Below are 20847 nucleotides of genomic sequence, written 5' to 3' on the forward strand. Positions count from 1 at the left end.
TCATCACTGCAAAAAGGAACCCAATACCCATTAGCAGAAACCCCCCAATTCTTCTTCCCTCTCCCTCCAGTCCCTGGCATTCACTCATCTCCTTTCTGTCTCTATCAATTTGCTTATTCTGGATATTTTATATAAATGGAATCATACAATATGGTCTTGTGGTCTTTTGTGTATAGCTTCTTTCACTGAGCATATTATTTTCAAAACTCATCTGTATTGTAACACATTACCAATACTTCATTCCTTTCTATGACTGAATAATACTCCATTGTATGAACACATCACATCTTTCTTATCCATTCATCAGTTGATGGACATGTGAGTTGTTTCCACTTGTTGGTTATTATGAGTAATGCTACTATGACATTCATGTACAAGTTTTTGTGTAGACATGTTTCCAAATCACTTGATTATATATGTAGGAGTGGAATTGATCAGTTAAATGGTAACTCTATATTTAACTTTTTGAGAAACTGCCAAACTGTTTATCAAATATATGATTTGCAATTACTTTCTCCTATTCTGTGATTGTATTTTCAGTTTCTTGGTAGTGTTCTTTGAAGCACAAATGTTTTAATTATAAAGTACAAATTAATTTAATTTTGATGAAGGCCAGTTCATCTGTTTTCTCTTTTAATTGCTTGTGCTTTAGGTGTCATCTCTAAGAAAACACTGCCTAATCCAAGGTCACAAAGATTTACGTCTATGTTTTCTTTTGAGAATTTTATAGCTTTAGTTCTTATATTTAGGTCTTTGATCAAGTTTGAGTTAATTTTTGTGTATGGTGTGAGGTAAGGCTCCAGATTCATTGATTTGCATATGGACATCCAGTTGACTCTGCATAGTTTGTTTAAAGGAGTATTCCTTCTCCATTGAATTGTCATAGCACCCTCACCAAAAATCAATTGACATTAAATGTATGGGCTTAGTTCTAGAATCTCAATTCTATTCCATTGAACTATATGTCTATCTTATGTCAGTATCACAGATTGTTGATTACACAGAAGCTTTGTGGTAAGTTTTGAAATCGGGAAATGTGAATCTTCCAACTTGTTTTTCTTTTCTTAAGACTTTGTGTGTGTGTGTGTGTGTGTGTGTGTGTGGCTATTCTTGCTCCCTTGTATTTCCATGTGAATTTTAGGATCAACTTGTCTATTTCCACACAAAAAAAGCAGCTGGAATTCTGATAGGGATTATACTGAATCTGTAGATCCAATGGGGAATATAGCCATCTTTATAATATTAAGTCTTCTAATCCATGAATGCGGCATGTCTTTCCATTTATTTAAGTCTTCTATATTCTCAAGAAGATTTGATGGGAATTGCTGACAGGTTGGAAATGTAGTTTGGCAAAAGTAAAGAGATCCAGGAAAATTTCTAGGTTCGGGGCTTGAGTCACTAGGGCAATGGAGATACTATTTATTAAAAATGAGAAGACTAAGAATGAAGCAGATTAGGGAGCAGAAATCAAAAATTGTATTTGGAATATGTTTGGTTTGAGATGTCTATTAGACATTCAAGTAAAGATGTTTAGTAGGTGGTTGGACAACTGGTGGTCCAAAGTTTGGGGCAGAGATATAAATTTGGGAGTCATCCATGCATAAGTGTTACTTAAAGCCATGGTGCTGCATGGTATCACCTAAAGAGAGATAGAGAAGAGAAGGTGTCAAAGGACTGAGATATGGGGCATTCCAACATTTATGGGTCTTTGAGAGGGAGGGTACTAGCAAAGAAGATTGAGAGAAGGGATATAAAGGCAAATTAACCATCTCTTTTATTTTCTGTATTCTGATGCGTTGACATCTGGAATCTTGCTGACTTTAGAGGGACTGCCCCCTCAGGATTAGCCAATTCCTAGAGACAGTAAACAACTGTCACCTGAGTGTGCCTTTCATATGCAAACCAACCAGTCCAGAGCCCTACCTCCAATCACCTCTTTATTGGGCTCTCACTCTCTGGGTCACTATCTCTTTGCCTTAATCACCCTAGGGCCAGATACCAGATACCCCATGCCCCCAGAGTCTGCTGAAATTATACAAACTAGCCCCATTCCTTCCTGTGGAAGCCACAGTAGACGCTCCTGCCCACTTTCCCCCCTCTCCCTCTGCCTCCTGTGTGACCCTGGTATTTGCCTGTATGGCCCACTATGGTGTGGCATGCCCCTTTCTCTTGGGATCTGTGAGTATAACAAACTATTTTTTCAATGGCAGTCACCTCCTGATCTGTTGGCCTCACCATTCCTAAATAATAATAAAATAATAAATATAATAATAAATAAAATAATAGTAATAAATAATAATAAAACCTAGAGTTTAAAACATATTGCTGGAAGGAGGGAGTGATCAGTTGAGCCAAATGTTTCTGAGAACTGGATTTAGCAGTATGAAGGTCATGGATGACCCTGATAAACACAGTATCAGTAGATCTGGTACAGATAAAAATAGGAAATAAGGAAGTGGAGACAACAGAATATAGGCAACTTGTTAGAGAATAGTGCTATAAAAGGGGGCAGAGATATGAGGCAGTAGCTAGAAGCGAATGCAAGGTCCACAGTGGGCTGTATTCTTGTTTTTAGTTTAGGGAGAGAAATATTACAGAAGATAACAACTAGGAACAGAATCTAGTGCTTTCTACCAGGAAATGCTCAAGACACACCTTAGCTAGACTTGAAAACCCTCTTCCTTACTGAAAATGCAAATATATCCAGAAAAGATACCATTTTAAGCTGCACCTGCAGCCTAGCACTTGCCCAGCATTTTTTTTTTTCCTAGAGTACAAAAGGATAGCATGCAGCATGCAGTTCTGGCAACAGAAAGGACTCCTGGTTCACCCATCACTCGTTTTAACTTCCCCTTCTTCCCTGCCCATCCAAGGGGACTTTCCTTGCACACTGTCTCCTTGAGTCAACTGAGAGACAGACACTGTCATAAAGGTACTTTCCAACTAGCAGCCTTCTTTCTCCTGGGATAAAGTGCCCCATGCAATGGTTAAGAGCTCAGGTTCTAATGTCAGACACATCTGAGTTCAAATTCTGAGTCTACAAATTATTAGCCTCTAAGACCTTAGACAGTTTATGAAAACTTTTTGTGTCCCATTTCCCTAAAGTGCCAATAATAATAACTCCTACTTCAAGCCGGAATCCTGGGGGCGTCATCTTAAACCTACACATGGCTCATCTTGCACATTCAGTCCATCCCCCAGTCCTATTAATTCTACTTCTTGGATACTTCTTGGATGATGCCTCTTGTTCCCAACACCCTACTGCCATCACCTTAATTCAGCTTCTCGTCATTTCTCCTTACACCATAGCAGAGCCTCCTCACTGCCATTTTTACCTCCTAGTCTTGTTTCCTTCTGCTCCATCCTTCTCTTGTCGTCACAAACCTTGGCGTCATCCTTGACTCCTGTCTTCTCTCACCAGCATCTGATTCATTAACACATCCTATAGGCCCTTCTTTCAAATATATCCAGAATCTGACCATGTCTCACTGCTTCCATATCAACCTAAGCCATTATTGTGTCTCTTGGTGATTCTAACCTTGCCTTCCTACAGTTGATTCTCAACACAGGAGCCATAGTGATTCTTTAAAAATGTAAGTCAAAGCAGGTCTGCTCAAAACATTTTGATGGCTCAATATTTCACTGAGAATAAACTCCTAAGTCTCTCCAATAACCCAGGTAATAGGGGCCTCTGTCTTGAGTCCCCCTGCCATGCTTTAGATGAGCGCACTGTAGCCATGCCCCTCCCTGCAGTGTGAGGTGTTTGCTGGGTTGAGAGGTGTCATCTGGATATCTTGACCTCCCCCCACTACCCATTATAATCTGGGTCCTTGGGATGCTGGAATTCACTGCGCAAATGGCCCTAAGCCCACTTCCAGGCCTGTGTAGTGTCTTCCCCAAATCCATCCCTTCAAGCGTGGATCCTGCTGCCAGTGTGCCTGTCCCTACACCTGGATGCTTTCTTTGCTCTTTCTGGTGAGACTGCCTTATGCAAAAAACTGCAACAGCACCACCCCTCCAGCATTCCCAATTCTCCTTGTCTGTCTTTCTTTTCCAAAACTTTCATTACCATCTAACTTACCATATAGTGTACTTGTTTATTATATTATTACCTGTCATCTTCCATTAGAATATAATCACTCAAAGGACAGCGATCATTGTCTGTTTGCTTACTACTATGCCTTCAGCCCCAGAACGGAGTCTGGCAATAAGTAGGCACTTGGTTAATATTTGTTGGATGAACTATCTCTTTACCTAGCAGGCAGAACAATCTCTTGAATACTGAATAATCAAATCTGACCATGTCACTCCTGCTTAAAAGACTTCAACAACTCCCACTATTTGCAAGGTGAAGTTCTCCTTTAGTGTGGCCTACAAAACCTTCCCTGATCTGGCACCTCCTGCCTTGGCCACAGAGAAACACATGTGCTTTCCATGACTAGGACCTCACAGGTGCTTTGAGAAGTCTAATCTCACACCTAATCTCATCTTATTTTTTCTAATCTTATTTTTCTTCTATCTCAATTTCTTCATGAGCTTAAAAAATTGTATTGCATCATAAATAACTCGTAAGTGGCCTTACATTTCATGCATTCAACAGAAGTGGATAAGTCTTTTCTAACTGCCTTAGTCTATTTCTTCTGCCTCAATTGTATCTGCTACTCACCTCTAGTGTAAGTACTTAACTCATTGCTGGTATGCTGATTTATTACACTTCTGTTTTCCAGGCTAGAATAGGAGCTCTTTGTACAGTCATCCCTTGGTATCTGCAGGGTATTGGTTCCAGGATCCTCTGCGGATACCAAAATCCACAGATGCTCAAGTCCCTCATGTAAAATGGCATAATATAGTCGGCCATATATGTAGGGTTGCAGAACCCTTCAGATACGGAGAGTGGACTGCACTTGATTAGGTCCTTATAACCGTGTGCCAAATGGACAAGTGAATGAGTGCTTGCGTGCATGACAATTTAGCATCATACTCAGGAATCTGAGATCACTGGCTCCCACTTGACTCCACTCTATCAGAGAAACAGAAACCTTAACTTGGTTGTTTATTTTGGCCGCAAATAAGAACTTTCCATCGAATGGAGCCACTCACAACACAATGGGCCACTAATGGGGTGGGGAGGCATCCCTGGTATTGTTTAAGCAAAGGGTGCATGTTGAAGCAAGAGTTTCTACAAGAGGTGGAAGGTGATCCCTTTTTAACAGCAAGATTATCTCCCAGAAGAATGTCTCCACAGGTATCTCAAGCCCCTCACCAACCTCTCTCAAAAGACTAGGCTATCTGGATAAGACCTCTGCCCTCTGGGTTCCTTAGGAGAACCACGTTTTCTGAAAGAGCAGGTTCTTGAAGCCTTTAATATTGGGGAAGTATGAACTCTTTCATACTCTGACAGGCAAGGCCTGAAAGAATTTACTTAGAACTTACGGAGTGCATTGCCAAAATTAATTAACTCAGTGCATCATTTACAGAGTGTCCATGTGTAAGGCACTCCTTTGGCCAAATGAGCATTGTGACGACTCTTCTCCACAATACAATGAACATGTTCAAACAACCACATCTCTCTCTAGCCTCCCCTTTTAAAATTCACCTTTGTTTTGGATATAAATATCTTATTGTCTATGCCTGGTCAGCTGTTCATTTTCATCTTAATTGTATATTCCTTATGTACATGTTTGGTTTTGCTAGCTTTTCCATCAAGCAGAGGGTGCTCATTGTAGCTATCTTTATATCAGGCAGGCTGGCCTCTAATGAATACTTTGGAATGTGAATGGAAAAAAGTAGTTTTTAATCAAATGATCAGTTTAGCTGAATTTCTTAATTTCTGGATAATTCTTAATGAATTTATGGGTAATTCTTGATAATTCTGCCTATGAACATGTCATAGTATTGCAGTTGAGGGCAAGTCATTACCTAAAATGGAACAGAATGGCATAGGATAAGCTTCAAGAGCTTTTTCTGGTGGCTCCAGGAGTCAAGAAGGGCCCTCTCAGTCAGGAGATGATCAAGCTTGAGAGTGAGAAGAAGTGAAAGCTACTCTTTTTAGATTTGTGCAAAGTCCTGCTCAAATTGCTGCCCCCTTGGCTCTCACCCAGGCCACCAGAAAAGCTGCTTCTCTTGGTGGTGTGGTGGAAGCAGCTGCTCTGAGCTAGGCATCAGGAGACAGGAGTTCCAGTCTTTGCTCTGCCCCTGCTGCCTTAGGAACTCACTCGCCACTCTCTACAAAAGAAGGAGTGAACTAGGTGACTTCCAAGGTCCCTTCTATGTACCATCTATGCAACTAACAACCAATCTCTACCATTTTGTTTCGTCATGTTAGGTAATACTCAAGTGTGTAACATATCAAGATTTTTGATGAACCGTGAACATTTTAATATTTTTGATATTAAAGTGTGATTCCATTTCTAACTACCACAAGTATTATTGGCCTATCAGTAACAGTTGATCACTAGTGTTTAAGATAAAGTTAAGATATGTAAGAATGGCCTTATTCCAGCTAAAGTCTTTTACTCCTCCCCTCTAAAAGGCATTTAAGAAAGTGAGTTAAAATGATATCATGGAGATAAGTAATAAACTTCAACTTATAAATGTGTATATATATGAATGTATACATAGACATAAAGTTAAACTTTTGATAATTTAGGCACTTTGTTATTAGGAACACAAAGTAATGTAGGGAGTTGCATAACCTTCGTTGCCTAGGTTGTGGCAGAGCCAGTGACAAGTAATGTGAAGTTTGGTTGGTCAGCTATGTCCTCATCTAGGGAGAAGTGGACCTGGAGAAATCTTCAAGAGTTTACGGATACCGTCAAGTGGAAGGTTCCTGCTTCAGTGGACATTCTCCTCCCTCCCCCTCCTCTTTTTCTTCCTCCTCTTCCTCCTTCTGCTTCTTCTGCTTTTCCTTTTGTTTCTGTTGCTGCTTCTCTTTTTCCTCTGTTTCTCTATCCTGTTCAAAGAAGATTAAGCTCCCCAAGGGCAGAAATTTCTGTCTGTTTTTGTTCCTTACTATATCCCTGGCACCCCAAACAGCTCCTAATACATGGTCGGTCCTCATTAATATTTGCTGAATGATTAGATCATGCTCCTGTGGTCCAAGAGCCATAAATGGCCCTTCTCACCTTCGCAATGGTGAGACTGCGAGGGGTGGAAATCGGAAATCATCGAGTTCTCTAATATCTGAAGCTCTTGACCACACCACAGGCAGTAAACAGAAATGACTGTGGACAAGGTATGTGAAAAATACTTTGTAAATGGCAAAGCGTTCTTCACATTCATTGTCATTATTACTTAGGATGGTGACTGATGATCTTTGGTCTAAAATTGCCATGAATTCCTAATATGACCACTCCTTTCACTAACCCATGAAGGTTTCGCCTGGTAAAGTCTACCTAGTCTTTAAGAGTCACTCAGTGCCACCTCTTTCACGACTACTCCCCTGTGCCTCCTAAGTAAATGTTTGCAGAACTGTTGTACCTTTCAGAGTACTTCTTGTCTATCTTGTATTTAATAGGTTACGTCTAACTTTCTGCTTAGTAGATGTTTAGATCTTATTCTGCTTATTTCTCCATAAAAGATACTAACATCAATTTATTCAATTGTATTAAGAAGTCGTATCTTTCCAGAAAAATCAAGAAAATTTCTGTAAATCCTGAGGAGAAGGTTGTAAGCAGAAAATGTAAGCAGGAAAACTTTTCCAAGCAAAATTTGCAAGAGAACCAAAAATTACTATAGGTGCTAAAAGGTTCACTTTCTGGTTGCTTCAGGCCCAGTTTCTTGCCATTTCACCTATCTACTGAAAGCTATTTGTGAATTTATAGATGAAATGAAATTTATGGTGCTGAAATTATGTACAGAGCTTTTAATTCTTTCTTTCTTTTATTCAAGATATTTACTCTATATTTTCTGTGTGTCAAGCTCTGGTATGCAGAGGTAAATAAGACAGAAACAAATCTTTCAGAATTCTCTGGTCTCTAGAATAACCAAGGCACAGGCACTTTATGGAAATATCTCAAGAATCCTAGCAAATAATTTCTTTGTGTAATAATAACCAGCATAAAGGATCATGTTTGTATAACACTTTATTCTCTGCTGAACATTGCCAGTCTTAACTCATTTTGCTCCTCCCTCTTCCCAAGTGTCTAGCACAGCCCTGGGTATCTGTGAAGACCTAGATAAATACACAACAAACTGAATTGAAATACCTGACTAAATCACTGTTTTTGAAGCCAAGTGTCTAAAGCAAGAATTGTAAGTAGCAATGTTTTAAAATAATTTGGATTTGAATGCCTTTGGCAAGTAATGCAGAGTTTGCCCCAGGCCCTGCTACTCCCTATTGTATTATCACACATTTTACTGTCTACCAGTTCCTACAGGCATTTGAGATTTCAGGGAATCTTAACAACAGTGACTCTGTTTTTAGAGGTGGATCAGTAATCTTTCAGTATTCAATATCTAAACCATCTAGACATAGGTAGACAATCTGTAGCCTTCAATTTAACTTAAATTCAAATTGAATCTCAACTTTTTAGTCAATAAACACTGAGCTGACATTTTTTACAAGTCTTTGCATTAGACTGTGGAGAATCAATAGAAGGATTCATCTAAGAAAGGATCCCTGCCCTTAAAGACATTATAACATAGTCAGAAGTTTAAAACTCATACACATGAAAAATACTACTAAGTGGTGTAAAATATTTTGCATGAAGATGCCAAAACCCTGGAAGCTGACTGGAAGAAGGGAGACTTCTCAGATGGGTGGGATTTGAAATGAGTCTTTGAAGCACTGGGAGAAATTGGAGAGTTGGAACAACTCTTGAGGGCACTGCAGATGACCCAGGAGCAAAGTTTTAGAGGTGCAAACACACAGGGCATGTTAAGGAAGACAATGAACAGCATAACCTGGCTGGAAATATAGTTTGAGACAAGAATGTTAAGAGCTTAATGCCAGGTAGAGCTGCCAATAAAAAACAGTGAGAGTCACTCAAAAACTGAGTGACAGTAACAAAGAAGTTTGAAAAGATTAAATCTGAGTTTGTATTTTTTTTTCAGTATATAATAGAGGGAGAGTGGAATTGGAGGCCAGCTACTTGATTAGGGGGTCACAGTGTTCATCCAGATGTTTGGTAAAGCATCTGATTTAGGATCAGAAAAGGGAAGAAAGGGAGAGGAAGGAGAAGCTTCCTGTCTATAAGATAATTGACAGGACAACTGACAAAACAATTGACAAGTGATTAGTCACATGGGAAAGAAACAGAAGCAACAAGTTGACTGTGGTTTTGAGGCCAGACTATCAGAACAATATTGATGTTATTGGGTGGGGGTGGAGGGGAGGAAATATAAGATCAAGAGCTGATTTTTAAAGGGAAGACGATGAGTTAGGTTTGAGTCATGAAGTAATGCAAGGCAGTCAAGAAAAATGTAGGTCTAGAGTTTGGGACACAATTTGGGACTAGAGATAAAGATAAAGAAGTTACTTCTAATAAAATGTTAGTTGACTTTGGGTAATGAATTAACTCTCTGAGGGGGAGAGTATAAAAAGAGAGGTTAGAAAGAAAAGATCTGAACTCTGAGGAATGCCCCAAAATTTGGAGAGCAGGAGTAAGAGACCAGAGACAAAAGCAGAGAAGAAATGATCCTAAGAGTGAAAAGCTTCCCCATCACAATATCTCAGAGCCAAGGGAGGAAATCCCAAGAAGCAGAAGTGGTTGACAGTAGAAAGGTCGGGAAACTAAGAACTGGGAATCAGCCCCAGGGTTATTAGAGAGGGCTGGAGGGCATTGAGGTGATTGGGGCTGGATAACATTTCAGATTCCTTTATCTATCCTGGAATTCTGTGAGTTGATTTGAAGATTAGGGGAACACAACCTGAGGGAGCCCCACAGCAGTAGAGCAGCGTGGGACATGAGGAGGTCAGGCTGCAGTTGCCTCATTACAGGGTAACCCAAGTATGCTACAGTTAAGGCATGTGGTATATTTGGACATTGCCATGTGGAATAAAAATGACACACAACAACCTATGGATTACTGTCCAATGCATCTTAAAGAAAGTCAGCTCTGAAGCATGACACCTAATACTGTCCCTGAGAAATCTGCATCACCTCCATCAGCCCCAATGCCCGCTGTATATTATGCAAATACCCCACATCTGGTGATTCATCTGCCATTTCATCAAATCAATTAATTCAACAACTCAACAAGGACCCAATGAGCACCCATGCATATTGTGAGGCACTGTGAGGGGTACTTGGGATTCAGAGAACCTAAAAGGTGTGGTCTTTGCCTATGAGGAGCTGCAGTTTAATGGAAAGGCTCACAGACAGAAGAAATCTGAGAAGACATGTTGAAGAGTGGGAAAGGAACATCCTGCTGATGGTGAGAGTTCACGTAATAAAGGCAAATAGACCAGTTCCAAGTGGCAAGAGATATAGTTCATCTATTCATAGAATCTTAGGCTTCAAAGGGAGCTTAAAAAACATCCAGGTCAACTGGCATTTGACTCCTGCTACAACTGTCTGATTACTGCTCACACTGAATATTCTTACTGTACATTTTTGTCACTGTATGTCAATCATTCCCTTCCACAGAACCACAGAATTTCAGGGTCACAAGACCTTATTTGTAGGTAATTTCATTCAAGTTTCACCTCCTCACTTCAACCCTTTCTCACATGAATCCATTGTCATCTCTTTTCTACTATGTGCACCTGGATAGTGACCAATAAATAGCAATAGTTGCAGTTTTCCTTCATTTTGCTAAACATTCTTTCATCATTTTATGTAGAATATTAAGCCTTTTAGTAGGCCCAAATCACGCTTTTGTTAAATAATGGTTGCCTATATTATAAGTTAATGTAATTATAGTTTTTTTTTTTTTAACAGCTTACACTTGAATATAGCTTGTAAACACAGGCTAGCCTGGAATGTTGACTGCCTGCCAAAGGGATAATCACAAACAGGTGTTAGATGTAAAAATCCAAATTTTTAAGTTCCATTAACCCTCCAAAATTCTAAGCAGAGAGACGATTTCAGGAGTAAATTCTTTTTGGTGCAGATTTATTTTGTGCAGAAAAAAAAAAAAATCTCACCTCATAAAACTGCTCAACAAGAATAATAAGCATAGGACCAGCAAGAGAAATCCTACTATTTTGAGGACAGGAGGAAATTAGCTTGTTTGTGCCCCTGAGCACAATTTCTGAGGCAGTTTCTCCCGCCTCCAATGGTGTGGAGAGAAAATGTGCCCATGTTTACCCAACTATGGCACCCTTATCATGGTCTACAACACCAACTCAAAGTATGAGAAAATCTCAACCCACTCGATACTCACATCAGGCCTTGGCACGGCTCCTCAGGCAAAGATGCAAAAGAAAATAAAACAACAAACAGTTGCTCTTTGTTAGATTCCCTCATAGAAGCCAACAAAACAAATAGCCAAAACAAAAACAAAACCTAGGTTGCTGCCGAGACCAATGCAACAAGCAGTAGCTCCAACCCAGGGTTCTTTTTAGCTGGCAGAGGGACGCACGAGGACGGATAACGGAAAATTGTGGGGATAAGGTACAGTGAGCAAGAGAAGAAAAGATATCATCCCCATCCAACTCAGGCTTTCTCTTAACATGAGGACAATTCAAACCAAAACTGATGCTAAGGAACTGACTGAAGCCCAACCTACTGGCAAGTTTTGGTTTTACTTTCAGTGTCACGTCTCTGCATGCAAGTACCCATTGACCTGCGTGCGCATATTTATTTATTTACGTATTTATTTATGTATTTATTTATTTTAGGTTGTTTCCATGTCTTCGCTATCGTAAATAGGGCTGCAATGAACACTGAGGTGCATGTGTCTTTTTTTTTTTTTCTTTTGTTATTGGTTTAAAAAAATTTTTTTTTAAATCTTTATTGGAGTATAATTGCTTTACAAAGGTGTGTTAGTTTCTGCTTTAGAACAAAGTGAATCAGCTATACATATACATATATCCCCATATCTCCTCCCTCTTGCGTCTCCCTCCCACCCTCACTATCCCACCCCTCTAAGTGCTCACTAAGCACCAAGCTGATCTCCCTGTGCTATTCGGCTGCTTCCCTCTAGCTATCTATTTTACATTTGGTAGAGTATATATGTCAATGTTACTCTCTCACGTTGTCCCAGCTTCCCCTTTCCCCACCCCATGTCCTCAAGTCCGTTCTCTACGTCTGCGTCTTGATTCCTGTCATGCCCTAGTTTCACTAGAACCATTTTTTTTTTTTTAGATTCCATACATATGTGTTAGCATACGGTATTTGTTTTTCTCTTTCTGACTTACATCACTCTGTATGACAGACCTTAGGTCCATCCACCTCACTACAAATAACTCAATTTCGTTTCCTTTTATGGCTGAGTAATATTCCACATTATATATGTGTCACATCTTCTTTATCCATTCATCTGTCGATGGACACTTAGGTTGCTTCCATATCCTGGCTATTGTAAATAGAGCTGCAGTGAACTTTGTGGTACATGACTCTTGTTGAATTATGGTTTTCTCAGGGTGTATGCCCAGTAGTGGGGTTGCTGGGTCATATGGTAGTTCTAATTTTAGTTTTTTAAGGAACCTCCATACTGTTCTCCATAGTGGCTGTATCAATTTACATTCCCACCAACAGTGCAAGACGGTTCCCTTTTCTCCCCACCCTCTCCAGCATTTACTGTTTGTAGATTTTTTGATGATGGCCGTTCTGACTGGTGTGAGGTGATACCTCATTGTAATTTTGATTTGCATTTCTCTAATGATTAGTGATGTTGAGCATCCTTTCATGTGTTTGTTGGTAATCTGTATATCTTCTTTGGAGAAATGTTTATTTAGATCTTCTGCCCATTTTTGGATTGGGTTGTTTGTTTTTTTTGATATTGAGCTGCACGAGCTGCTTGTAAATTTTGGAGATTAATCTTTTTCAGTTGCTTCATTTGCAAATATTTTCTCCCATTCTGAGGGTTGTCTTTTGTCTTGTTTATGGTTTCCTTTGCTGTGCAAAAGCTTTTAAGTTTCATTAGGTCCCATTTGTTTACTTTTGTTTTTATTTCCATTTCTCTAGGAGGTGGGTCAAAAAGGATCTTGCTGTGATTTATGTCATAGAGCGTTCTGCCTATGTTTTCCTCTAAGAGTTTGACAGTGTCTGGCCTTACATTTAGGTCTTCAATCCATTTTGAGTTTATCTTTGTGTATGGTGTTAGGGAGTGTTCTAATTTCATTGGTTTACATGGTTTAGCTGTCCAGTGTTCCCAGCACCACTTATTAAAGAGACTGTCTTTTCTCCATTGTATATTCTTGCCTCCTTTATCAAAAATAAGGTGACCATATGTGAGTGGGTTTATCTCTGGGCTTTCTAGCCTGTTCCATTGATCTATATTTCTGTTTTTGTGCCAGTACCATACTGTCTTGATTACTGTAGCTTTGTAGTAGAGTCTGAAGTCTGGGAGCCTGATTCCTCCAGCTCCGTTTTTGTTTCTCAAGATTGCTTTGGCTATTCGGGGTCTTTTGTGTTTCCATGCAAATTGTGAAATTTTTTGCTCTAGTTCTGTGAAAAATGCCAGTGGTAGTTTGATAGGGATTGCATTGAATCTGTAGATTGCTTTGGGTAGTATAGTCATTTTCACAATGTTGATTCTTCCAATCCAAGAACATGGTATATCTCTCCATCTGTTTGTATCACCTTTAATTTCTTTCATCAGCATCTTATAGTTTTCTGCATACAGGTCTTTTATCTCCTTAGGTAGGTTTATTCGTAGGTCTTTTTTATTCTTTTTGTTGCAATGGTAAATGGGAGTGTTTCCTTAATTTCTCTTTCAGATTTATCATCATTAGTGTATAGGAGTGCAAGAGATTTCTGTGCATTAACTTTGTATCCTGCTACTTTACCAAATTCATTGATTAGCTCTAGTAGTTTTCTGGTAGCATCTTTGGGATTCTCTATGTATAGTATCATGTCATCTGCAAACAGTGACAGCTTTACTTCTTCTTTTCTGATTTGGATTCCTTTTATTTCTTTTTCTTCTCTGATTGCTGTGGTTAAAACTTCCAAAACTATGTTGAATAATAATGGTGAGAGTGGACAACCTTGTCTTGTTACTGATCTTAGAGGAAATGGTTTCAGTTTTTCACCATTGAGAAGGATGTTGGCTGTGGGTTTGTCATATTCGGCCTTTATTATGTTGAGGTAAGTTCCCTCTAGGCCTACATCTGGAGGGTTTTTATCATAAATGGGTGTTGAATTTTGTCGAAAGCTTCTTCTGCATCTATTTAGATGATCATATGGTTTTTCTCCTTCAATTTGTTAATATGGTTTATCACATTGACTGATTTGCATATATTGAAGAATCCTTGTGTTCCTGGGATAAACCCCACTTAATCATGGTGTATGATCCTTTCAATGTGCTGTTGCATTCTGTTTGCTAGTATTTTGTTGAGGATTTTTGCATCTATGTTCATCAGTGATATTGGCCAGTAGTTTTGTTTCTTTGTGACATCTTTGTCTGGTTTTGGTATCAGGGTGATGGTGGCCTCGTAGAATGAGTTTGGGAGTGTTCCTCCCTCTGCTACATTTTTGAATAGTTTGAGAAGGTTAGGTGTTAGCTCTTCTCTAAATGTTTGATAGAATTCGCCTGTGAAGCCATCTGGTCCTGGGCTTTTGTTTGTTGGAAGATTTTTAATCACAGTCTCAATTTCAGCACTTTGATTGGTCTGTTTATATTTTCTATTTCTTCCTGGTTCAGTCTCAGAAGGTTGTGCTTTTCTAAGAATTTGTCCATTTCTTCCAGGTTGTCCATTTTATTGGCATATGGTTGCTTGTAGTAATCTCTCATGATCCTTTGTATTCTGCAGTGTCAGTTGTTACTTCTCCTTTTTCATTTCTAATTCAGTTGATTTGAGTCTCCTCCCTTTTTTTCTTGATGAGTCTCGCTACTGGTTTATCAATTTTGTTTATCTTCTCAAAGAACCAGCTTTTAGTTTTATTGATCTTTGCTATTGTTTCCTTCATTTCTTTTTCATTTATTTCTGATCTGAAATTTATGATTTCTTCTGCTAACTTTGGGTTTTTTTTGTTCTTCTTTCTCTAATTGCTTTAGGTGTAAGGTTAGGTTGTTTATTTGAGATGTTTCTTGTTTCTTGAGGTAGGATTGTATTGCTATAAACTTCCCTCTTAGAACTGCTTTTGCTGCATCCCATAGGTTTTGGGTCGTCGTGTTTTCATTGTCATTTGTTCCTAGGTATTTTTTGATTTCCTCTTTGATTTCTTGGTGATCTCTTGGTTATTTAGTAGTGTATTGTTTAGCCTCCATGTGTTTGTATATTTTACAGATTTTTTCCTGTAATTGATATCTAGTTTCATAGTGTTGTGGTCGGAAAAGATACTTGATACGATTTCAATTTTCTTAAATTTACCAGGGCTTGATTTGTGACTCAAGATATGATCTATCCTGGAGAATGTTCCAGGAGCACTTGAGAAGAAAGTGTATTCTGTTGTTTTTGGATGGAATGTCCTATAAATATCTATTAAGTCCATGTTGTTTAATGTATCATTTAAAGCTTGTGTTTCCTTATTTATTTTCATTTTGGTTGATCTGTCCCTTGGTGAAAGTGGGGTGTTAAAGTCCGTTACTATGATTGTGGTACTGTTGATTTCCCCTTTTATGGCTGTTAGCATTTGCCTTATGTATTGAGGTGCTCCTATGTTGGATGCATAAATATTTACAACTGTTATTTCTTCTTCTTGGATTGATCCCGTGATCATTGTGTAGTGTCCTTCTTTGTCTCTTGTAATAGTCTTTATTTTAAAGTCTATCTTATCTGATATGAGAATTGCTACTCCAGCTTTCTTTTGGTTTCCATTTGCATGGAATATCTTTTTCCATCCCCTCACTTTCAGTCTGCATGTGTCCCTATGTCTGAAGTGGGTCTCTTGTAGACAGCATATACATGGGTCTTGTTTTTGTATCCATTCAGCCAGTCTATGTCTTTGGGTGGAAGCATTTAATCCATTTACATTTAAGGTAGTTATTGATATGTATGTTCCTATTACCATTTTCTTAATTGTTTTGGGTTTGTTATTGTAGGTCTTTTCCTTCTCTTGTGTTTCCTGCCTAGAGAAGTTCCTTTAGCATTTGTTGTAAAGCTGGTTTGGTGGTGCTGAATTCTCTTAGCTTTTGCTTGTCTGTAAAGGTTTTAATTTCTCCATTGAATCTGAATGAGATCCTTGCCGGGTAGAGTAATCTTGGTTGTAGGTTTTTCCCTTTCATCACTTTAAGTATGTCCTGCCACTCCGTCTGGCTTGCAGAGTTTCTGCTGAAAGATCAGCTGTTAACCTTATGGGGGTTCCCTTGTATGTTATTTTTTGTTTTTCCCTTGCTGCTTTTAATATTTTTTCTTTGTATTTAATTTTTGATAGTTTGAGTAATGTGTGTCTTGGCGTGTTTCTCCTTAGATTTATCCTGTATGGGACTCTCTGCAGTTCCTGGACTTGATTGAAAAAATATGGACTGCTTCATGAATTTGCGTGTCATCCTTGTGCAGGGGCCATGCTAATCTTCTCTGTATCATTCCAATTTTAGTATACGTGCTGCCAAAGTGAGCACACATGTGCACGTTTAGGAGTAGGAGAAGGGGAGGGAAAGAAGAACACCAGCATGTTCTAGCTACATACCAAGAACTTTACACAGGTATCTTTATTTGTTTTCTGGCGCTGCCATAACAAATCACCACAGACTGGGTGGCTTAAAACAGCAGACACTGTACTTATAGTTCTCTCACAATTCTGGAGACTAGAAGTCTGAGATCAAGGTGTCACATGGCCATACTCCTGCTGAAGGCTCCAGGAAAGAATGCTTCCTTGTCTATTCCTAACTTCTGGGGGCTCCTGTCAAGCCTTGGCATTTCTTGGCTGCAGCAGATCATTCTAATCTCTGCCTTCATCTTCTCATGATCTTATTCGTTGTGCATATCATTGCACGTCCTTTCCTCTTCTTATAAGGACACCAGCCATTGTGTTAGTGGCCACCCTATTCCAGTATGACCTCATCCTAACTAATTACATCTGCAAACACCCTACTTCCAAATAAGGTCACATTTGGAAGCTCCAGGTGGACATGGAATTTGGGGGGAACATTATTCAACCTGCTACAGTACTTCATTTCATTCTTGGAGCAACTTGTGGTCTAGATACTGTTAGACCCATTTTACATATGAGGAAACAGTTGACATTGAGCAGCCTTTCCTCAGTTGCATGGTTGTACTTGAACTCAGGCCTCTGAGGCCCCACTACACCACGAGGCTTTTCAATAGTGAGACTCAAACCTGATGGCAAGAAAAGGCCAACTTGCATGCAGTCCTGATGACCAATCCCATTCCTACCTCCTCGTTTCTCTTGGGCTCATAAGAGTGGGGTCAGAAGAGACAGGGTAGGTTTTCTAAGCCATATTTCTCTAATGTGTTCTAGTCCTTTTAACATGCCTTGCCTCTAAGTCCTCCCCCAACCTAATTGTTTTTATTCTGAAAAAGCAGCATTCTCGTTTCCTCCTTCTCATTCTTTTTACTTTATCCCTTAAAGAAGAAGGGATGAAACTTGTAGTAGCTACAAATGGGAGTGGCTGCCTAGGCCCCAAGAATGGGGCTGTGTGGGGAACTGCTTCTCCACCCATAACTCCAGGCATGTGGTTTCAGTGAGCGCTGCCTGCTCTTACTTGACCTCCCTTCCTCAGCTACCGTGATTGGCTGAGGAATGGGCATATGTCCCCTGCAAGACTCCAGGAGCTTAGTGTCTATAGGGTCCACACACCACCCACCAGAGCTCCTGCCCCTCTTTAGCAGGGAGATACACTCCCCCACTGTTTCCCTTCCTCTACCTCATCTGGGCTCCCTCCTGCCTCAGTCTACGTCTCTCCACCCTTCCCTCTGGGCAGCTCAGTTCTTCCTCCACACCTAGGCTTGGGAAAACAGACTCATCTCGGCACAAAGGAAAGCCCTGGGGTTTTCACAACAGGGCCCAAATAAAACTCAAACTAATATCTCAGCACATTTTCCTGCCTCATAAATCTACATGCCTCAAAAAAATACTGGAGGAGTAGATACCAAGGTGTTAACAGGGGCGTTTCTGGGTGGAGGACTTGCACATGTTTTTTTACTTTCTCTTTTTCCCCTTCTATTTTATTTTCTAAATAACTTGCCATGGACACACATTGCTTTTTTTTTTTTTTTTTTTTTAATAATTCTTTATTTATTTATTTATTTTTTTAAGTTTTACTTGATTTTATTTATTTATTTATTTATTTATTTATTTTTGGCTGTGTTGGGTCTTCGGTTCGTGCGAGGGCTTTCTCCAGTTGCGGCAAGCGGGGGCCACTCTTCATCGCGGTGCGGGGACCGCTCTTCATCGCGGTGCGCGGGCCTTTCTCTATCGCGGCCCCTCCCGTCGCGGGGCACAGGCTCCAGACGCGCAGGCTCAGCAATTGTGGCTCACGGGCCCAGCTGCTCCGTGGCATGTGGGATCTTCCCAGACCAGGGCTCGAACCCGTGTCCCCTGCATTAGCAGGCAGATTCTCAACCACTGCGCCACCAGGGAAGCCCACACACATTGCTTTTTAAACAGAAATAATTTTTAAAAAATCAGTAATGGAGAGTATAGTTAAATTGCTAAACAACAGCAACAAGTAAACATTTTTAGAACTTGGCATAGTTGCACTGATACTTAGTAACGGAAAATTGGAATTTAGGTCATAAATATTGCATAATAATGATCTCACTAGTGTACACAGTCAGTCTACAAAGCCCTTTTCATTTTCTAGAAGGGAAGGTTGAGGTGAAGAGAGATTACGTGGCTTAACCAAGGACTGATCACCTTGTGAGTGCAGGGCAGGGTTCATTTCTGGTTTTTCCTCCCAAAATATTTTCCTCCAAAAGCAACGCAGTGCAATGCAATGTGATATGATGTGATGCATTATAAATATGTGAGGGAAATTAAGAAGTACAAACTTCCAGTTGCAAAATAAATGAGTCCCAGACATAAAATGTACAGTAATACATTTCAATAATTATGTAATATCTTTGTGCAGCAACAGATGGTAACTAGACCTTATCATGGTGATTATTTTGAAATGTATAGAACTATTGAGTGGGTCCTTTGTGGTTTTCTGGTGACACGGTTGGTGTGCCATGGCACTGGTGAGGCTGGCAGCAAGGTGGCAGACACTGAATTTTGGGACACATCGTGAAGGAGCTTCACAGGTAGGATTCAAGAATAAGAAAGTGAAACACAGGATATGGCAATCTAACCATCTGCAAGCCTTCATGGGGAGTGTTCTTGAGGGACAAGTCTGCATTCTGAAATGAAAATTCAGCAAAATTACAAGAAATTACTATGGAGGGTAAAGAAGGCTCAAACCACACAGGAGCCCCAATTCACAGATTGGTACCCTGATCATCTGAAACATCTCTATTTAGATGAAGAGGAAAGACTCAAGAATCAACTTAGAAAAGTTGACTGGTCTTTGTTAGAACAAGTTGACTGGCCTTTGTCAGAAGAACGAGTTGATCAGCCTTTGCCAGAAGAGCAATGTAACATTGACCAGGCATTGTCTGAAGAACACTGTAGCAATGAGCAATCTCAGCCAGAAACAATGTATCATAAGAGTAAACTCCATTACTATGCCAAAGAAAAATAAAAGAAAACATCAAATCAAAAAGCACAGGACGGGGACTCCCCTGGTGGCGCAGTGGTTAGGAATCTGTCTGCCAATGCAGGGGACACGGGTTTGATCCCTGGTCAGGGAACTAAGATCCCACATGCTGCAGAATGGCTAAGCCCACGCACCACAACTACAGAGCCTGCGCTCTGGAGCCCGTGAGCCACAAATGCTGAGCCCGCGTGCCACAACTACTGAAGCCTGCACACCTAGAGCCCGTGCTCCGCAACGAGAGGGGCCACTGCAATGAGAAGCCCACACGCCACAACGAAGAGTGGCCCTTGCTTGCCGCAACTGGGGAAAGCCCGCACGCAACAATGAAGACCCAATGCAGCCAAAAATAAATAAATAAAATAAATAAATTTATTTAAAAAAAATTTTTTTTAAAGCACAGGAAGAATATGAATGGGTACAAGCTAAATGTGTTGCTAAGAAACAAGAATTTGAGAGTAGAAAACGAGAGAGAAGAAGCTCAAAGGCTCTAAATAAGAAGAAAAAGTGTTCAAAATATTGAGCAAAAAGACTACAAAAGGCCAACCAAACTTGAATTTACAAATGGAGTAGCTTCTTAAAAAAATACAAGAACAAAATTAAGTCAGACATGTCATCCTTAATCAAGGGTTAAAATATCTGCTGTTTACTGAGTTCTCTGTATACGTACTAAACCTCCTAACAATTAACTAAATTTATCGGCAGAAACTGGGTTGTTAAGCTATACTAAATTTAAAATGTCCAAATATTTTTGGTTTTGTAAGAGAAAATTTTCCATGTATGTTCTACATAATATTCTTTTTAAAAAAATTTATTTGCATCTGAAGGAAGGTTGGCCTGGAGAACTGAAAGAACCTCCTATTTGAGCGACAGGTTCAAGCATATAATACTTTTGCACCATACGAAATTCAGATGAAATAAAATGTTAAAAAAAAATGGAGTTACTACGTTGTATATGAGGAACTAACATAGTGTTGTAGATCAATTAACCTTCAAAAGCAAACAAACAAACTCATAGAAAAAAAAGATCAGATTTATGGTTACCAGAGTTAGGGGTGGGTGGAGGGGGAATTGGATGAAGGCAGTCAAAATGTACAAGCTTTCAGTTATAAGGTAAATAAGTACCAGGGATGTAACGTACAA

At 39.7% G+C, this 20847-nt stretch overlaps 1 non-coding gene and 1 pseudogene across 1 annotated transcript; one reads left to right on the top strand and one right to left on the bottom strand.

Moving 5' to 3' along the window:
* Nucleotides 1-16504: 16504 nt before the first annotated feature.
* On the bottom strand, nucleotides 16505-16611 carry LOC114237961 (U6 spliceosomal RNA). Its single transcript, XR_003623406.1, has one exon. It is a non-coding gene; the product is annotated as a U6 spliceosomal RNA (small nuclear RNA).
* Nucleotides 16612-19183: 2572 nt separating this feature from the next.
* Nucleotides 19184-20307, top strand: LOC103015120 (thyroid transcription factor 1-associated protein 26-like; annotated as a pseudogene).
* Nucleotides 20308-20847: the final 540 nt, after the last annotated feature.

The sequence above is a fragment of the Balaenoptera acutorostrata genome, chromosome 6, assembly GCF_949987535.1.
Source record: "Balaenoptera acutorostrata chromosome 6, mBalAcu1.1, whole genome shotgun sequence".
Taxonomy (NCBI): Eukaryota; Metazoa; Chordata; class Mammalia; order Artiodactyla; family Balaenopteridae; genus Balaenoptera; species Balaenoptera acutorostrata.